The sequence below is a fragment of the Myotis davidii genome, unplaced genomic scaffold (assembly GCF_000327345.1).
Source record: "Myotis davidii unplaced genomic scaffold, ASM32734v1 scaffold230, whole genome shotgun sequence".
Classification (NCBI taxonomy): domain Eukaryota; kingdom Metazoa; phylum Chordata; class Mammalia; order Chiroptera; family Vespertilionidae; genus Myotis; species Myotis davidii.
The window spans coordinates 531,510-537,928 of NW_006282259.1; positions in this window are offsets into that span (position 1 = coordinate 531,510).

A 6,419-nucleotide genomic window follows, 5' to 3' on the forward strand; every position below is an offset into this window, starting at 1 on the left:
AATGTATAACTCCAGCTCTGACTCCAGCTCTGAGACCCCAGCTTGCTGATAGCTGGTTTCTGGGGTTTTTTTTAGCTTCCATATTTGTTAAAATGTTTCAAACTGCAGGCTCAGAGGCCTGCAAGGCAGGCGGGGAACGTTGGTTTCCTTCGTCACTGAAGCAAGCAAGCCTCATGTTAGCTTCAAGCTGCCTGGCTGCCAACCACTATCTTGGGTGGCAGTTAATTTGCATATCTCCCTGATTAGCCAATGGGAAGGGTAGCGGTCGTACGACAATTACCATGTTTCTCTTTTATTAGATAAAGGACTAGAGGTCCGATGCCCGAAATTTGTGCATGGTGGGGGACCCTCAACCTGGCTTGCACCATCTCTAATCTGAGACCCCTTGGGGGATGTCCAACTGCCTCTCACAATCCGGGAAAGCTGGCACCTGATCTCACCTAACCCCTCCACCTGCCTGCCTGCCTGCCTGATCGCCCCTAACTGCTCCCCTACTGGCCTTATCACCCCTAACTGCTCCCCTGCTGGCCTGATCTCCCGTAACTGCCTCTGCTTCTCCCCACACCCAGGTCCCAGGATTCCCTCCTCTGCTGGTTATAGTCACCCAGGACCCAGGCTTTCCTCCTTCTGGCTGGCCGCAGGCACCCAGTGCTGGAGTCCAACCCCAGCAGGTCCAGGGGTCCCCAAAGGTGTGGACGGAGTTGGCGAAGAAGGAATGACACAGAGACAGCGTTCAGTTGATCAGCAGCTTAGCCAGGGTCTCCAGCGAAGTTCTGGTCAGGATCTCCAGCAAAGTTCTGGTTAGGATCTCCAGCCAAGTTCTGTGTAGGATCTCCGGCTAGGTTCTCCAGCCAGCTTCTGTAGCCATGTTCCCTTGCTAGGATCTCCAGCCAGGTTTGGTCCAGGTTCTCCAGCCAGGCTCGGTCGCCAGATTCTGTAGCCAGGTTCTTCAGCCATGTTCCCTGGCTAGGTTCTCCAGCCAGGTTCTATCCAGGTTCTCCCGCCAGGCTCAGTCACCAGGTTCTAGTTGAAAAAAAAAAAATCACTACCTGGGGAAATAACCTTTCTTAGAGAGATGACCTTTGTTAAAACACATAGCGCCAAGAAGGTGAGCAAACATTAAGAACAGTATGCCATATACGCCAGGTCCCTTGAAACATATTCTGTGCAGATGTTTCTTCCCTGCAGCGACTGTGTCAAGCAGCAAGGATGGACCGGCTCCCAGCAACCCAGGACCTGGTCCAACTTCGCCTGGGCCAGCTGCAGCCACAGGGGACTGTGGGCAAATGGCTTTGCCTGGGCCACAGCCGCAGGTGCCCTGAAGCACAGGACAGGTGGCTTGTCTCTCTCCAGGGCCACTGGCACCTGAGACCACAGGGACCATGGGGCATGCGAATTGTCCTTCTCCTGGGCCACAGGTGCAGGAGCAGCAACCAGTGCCCAGGACTGCGGGGTGTGCGGCTCTCTCCTGGGCTGCAGGCACAGGTGCAGCTGCTGGCACCCAAGACCACAGGGCATGCAGCTTGTTCTTCTCTCGGGCTACAGCCTGACTGGTCCACATTCCTCTCTCCCCAGTGTTGAGTGTCTGAGCCATTAAGGCATGACGGTGTGAGGGCATGATGACCATTTGCATATTAGCTCTTTATTATATAGGAGGATTTATTCTGGTCTTTAGATTCAACATATAAGTAAAATCTTATGGTATTTGTTTTTCTCTATCTGACTTATTTCACTTAGCATAATACCCTCTAGATCAGGGGTGGGCAAACTTTTTGACTCGAGGACCACAATGGGTTCTTAAACTGGACCGGAGGGCTGGAACAAAAGCATGCATGGAGTGTTTGTGTTAACTAATATAAATTTAAAGTAAACATCATTACATAAAAGGGTACGGTCTTTTTTTTCAATAGTTTTATTCATTTCAAACGGGCCAGATCCGGCCCGCGGGCGGTAGTTTGCCCACGGCTGCTCTAGATCCATCCATGTTGTCACAGATGGTAAGGTTTTATTTTTTATGGCTCAGTAATATTCTCCTGTATACATGCATTACTTCTTCTTTACCCAGTCATCTAATGATGGACAATTAGGTTGCTCCCATAGCTTGACTATTGTAAATAATGCTGCAGTGAACATAGGGGTATATATGTCTTTTTGAATTAGTGTTTTTGGATTTCTTTGGATAAATACCCAGAGTGGAATTGCTGGGTTATATGGTAATTCTATTTTCATTTTGTTTAAGAACCTCCATACTGCTTTCCATAGTGGCTATACCAACTTGCAATCCCACCAACAGTGCACAAGGGTTCCCTTTTCTCCACATACCTGCCAATACTTGCTTTTTGTTGATTTGTTGTGACAGCCATTCTAACAAGTTGGAAGTGATATCTCATTGTGGTTTAATTTTACATTTCTCTGATGGTTACTGACACTGAGCACCTTCTCATATGCTTATTGGCCATCTGTATATCCTCTCTGAAAAAGTGTCTGTCCATTTTTTAATTGAATTATTTATTGTTTTTGGTGTTAAATTGTATGAGTTGTTTATAAATTTTGGATATTAATCCCTTATTGGATGTATCATTTGCAAATACATTTTTCCATTCATTAGATCATCTTTTATTATTGTTATTGTTAATCTTCACCTGAGGACATTTTTTCCATTGATTTTTAGACAGAGGGGAAGGAAGGGAGAGAGACAGAAAGAGAGAAACATTGATGTGAGAGAGATACATCAATTGGTTGCCTCTTGCACACTCCCAGACAGGGGCTAGGAATTAAATCTGCAACTGGGGTACATGCCCTTGATGGGATTCAAACCCAGGACCCTTCAGTCCACAGGCCAGTGCTCCAACCACTGAGCCAAGGCAGCTAGGGCCAGTAGGTTGTCTTTTTATTTTGTTGATGGCGTCCTTTGTTGTGCAAAGCTTTTTAGTTTTATAGAGTTCCATTTGTTTATTTTTCCTTTGTGTCCCTTGCCTAAGGAGACATTTTAAAAAGCACTAAGAGCAATTTCAGAGAGTTTGTCTACTGTCTCTTCTAGGAGTTTTATAGTTTCAAGTCTTATATTCAAGTCTTTATTTTGAATTTGTTCTTGTATATAGTGCAAGAAAGTGGTCTCATTTTAATTTTTGTATGTATCTATCCATTTTTCCCAACACCATTTATTCTTTCCTCCTTTTTCATGGATAGATTTACCTTATAGACATTAGTTTTTGTCTCTGGGCTCTCTACCCTTTGATCTATATGTTCCATTGATCTATATGTCTGTTTTTATACCAGTACCATGCTGCTTTAATAACTATAGCCTTGTGGTACAGTTTGATTTTAGGTGGCATGATAACTCCAACTTTGTTCTTCTTTCTCAAGATTGCTATGGTTATTTGGAAGTCATTTGTGATTCCATATAAATTTTGGAATTATTTGTTCTACTTCTCTAAAAATTGCCATTGGTATTTGAAAGGGATTGCCTTAAATTTATAGATTGCTCTGAGTAGTATGGACATTTTAACAATGTTAAATCTTCTTATCCATTAACAATGTATATACTTCCATTATTTGTATTTTCATCAGTTTCTTTCTTTAATATCTTATAATTTTCCAAGTACAAGTCTTTTACCTCCTTGGTTAAATTTATTTGTAAGACCCTGGTCTAGCGACTCAGTTGGTTAGAGCATCATCCCATATACCAAAAGGTTGTGGGTTCAACTCTCAGTCTGGGCACATACCTAGGTTGTGGGTTTTATCCCCAGTTGGGGCACATATGGGAAGCAAACAACTGATGCCTCTCTCTCTCTCTCTCTCTCTCTCTCTCTCTCTCTCTCTCTCTCTCCTCCCTTTGTCCCTCTCTAAAACCAATAAACATATCCTTGGATGAGGATAAAAAATAATTTATTCATAGGATTTTTAATGCAATTGTAATAATTTTCTTAATTTCTCTTTCTGAAAGCTCATATTGGTGTATAAAAATGCAAACATTTCTGAATATCAATTTTGTAGCCTTTTACTTTACTAAATTTATTTATCAGTTCTAACAGGGGTTTTTTTGGTGGAATCTTTAAGGTTCTTTATACATAGTATCATGTCATCTGCAAATAATGGGTTTTACTTCTTCCTTTTCAATTTGGGTGGCTTTTTTTTCTTGTCTGATTGCTATGGCAAGTGCCTCTACATACATTCTATATGTTAGTTTTTAATTAAACTCTATCTTCCTCATAACCTCTCATAGAATATGTCTCATAAAGACAGCAACTTTTGACTGTTTTGTTCATGTCTATATCACTATTGCCTAAAAAATAAGTGCTCCATCAATATTTCTGGAGTAAATAACTGTGCAGAGGTCTGAGAGTGAAACATGTTTTTGTAGTAATGAAACTGTAAGAACTTGAGTATGGATAAGTTGTAGGTAAAAGAGGCTGAAGATTAATTCTGAGGTTAGAGAAGTAAGGCATAAATTTGAAGTACTGGTGGGACTTGCCAAGGAACTTGGGCCTTACTCTCACTCATATGTGGAATCTAATGAACAAAATAAACTGTTGAGGAAAATAGATACAAAGACATAGAAGCATGGAACAGGCTGTGGAATCTCAGAGGGAATGCAAGAATGGGTGGTGGGTGGGAAGAGATCAATCAAAGAACTTGTCCTGGTTTTGTTTTGCTCTTAACACAAACTGAGACTTACTTTTAATTTCAATTCAAAAGATATGCTGAAATTGTGATTAAAAAGAGATATGGTCAGAAGAGAGAGCAAGAAATTGAAAACCCATTTAAAAAAATAATGACAGAAAATAATTTCCTTACCAAATGAAGGAAATAGACATACAAGTTCAGGAAACACAGAGAATTACAAAAAAGATGAACTCAAAGAGGCCCACACCAAGAAACATCATAACTAAAATACAAAAGGTTTAAGACAAAGAGAGAATCTTAAAACAGCAAGAGAAAAGCAGTTCGTTACCTACAAGGGAGCTCCCATAAGACTGTCAGATGATTTGTTAAAAGAAACTTTGAAAGGCAGAAGGAATTTGCATGAAATATTCAAAATGATGAAAAGCACCTACAACCAAGATTACTCTACCTATCAAAGCTATCATTTAGAATTGAAGGACTGATAAAGAGCTTCTGAGATAAGAAAAATCTAAAGGATTTCATCACCACCAAATCAGTATTATATGAAATGCTGAAGGGTATTCTTTAAGAAAAAGAAAAAAAGATTAAAAATATGAACAATAAAATGGCAATCCTATATAATAAAGAGGTAATATGCAAATTGACCATCACTCCAACACACAAGATGGCTGCCCCCATATGGACACAAGACAGCCGCCACAATATGGCCTGCAGGAGAGGACAGTTGGGGGGACCAGGCCTGCAGGGGAGGACAATTGGGATGGACAAGCCCTGCAGGGGAGGGCAGTGAGGGGCAATCAGGCCAGCAGGGGAGGGCAGTTAGGGGCAACTGGGCCAGCAGGAGAGGGCAGTTAGGGGCGACCAGGCTGGCAAGGGAGAGAAGTTAGGGGTGACCAGGCCAGCAGTGCAGGGCAGTTGGGGGCAACAAGGCCAGCAGAGGAGGGAAGTTAGGGGCAACTAGGCTGGCAAGGGAGAGAAGTTTGGGGTGACCAGGACAGCAGGGGAGGACAGTTGAGGGTGACCAGGCCAGCAGGGGAGGGAAGTTGGGGGCAATTGGGCCAGCAGGGGAGCAGTTAGGCATCGATCAGGCTGAGAGGGAAGTGGTTAGGGGATGATCAGGCTTGCAGGCAGAAGCAGTTAGGGGCAATCAGGCAGGCAGACAGGCGAGTGATTAAGAGACAGCAGCCCTGGATTGTGAGAGGGATCTCAGATTGAAGAGGGTTCAGGCTTTACTGAGGGACACCCTCCTGCATAAATTTTGTGCACTGGGCCTCTAGTCTGTATATATAAAAGGCGAAATGACCAACCATCCATCCATTCAAATGTCCCACTGACCGACTGCCCGGTACATATGACATACACTGGCAATTTAAAAATAAATGCTGGCTCATGCATGCACAATATGTATAAAGCTCTTGCTGACTCCAATAGCACGCATGTGTTTCCATCTGTCATTGTCAATCGTGAATCTAAATGTGCAATTCTTTGTTCAAAAATGAGCACGTTCATAAATTAAATGAAGAAATTTTGGATATACTCAATGGAGATTTTCACACCTATTTAGTGATGATTCCATCAATTCAACAGATGATGCTGCAAAGGAAAATTTTCCCATCGAATTTCTTAATAGTATTACTCCTTCGGGAATGACGTGTCATAAATTAAAATTGAAAGTGGGTGCAATCATCATGCTATTGAGAAATCTTAATAGTAAATGGGGTCTTTGTAATAGTACCAGATTCATTATCAAAAGATTACGACCTAACATTATCGAAGCGGAACTATTAACAGGA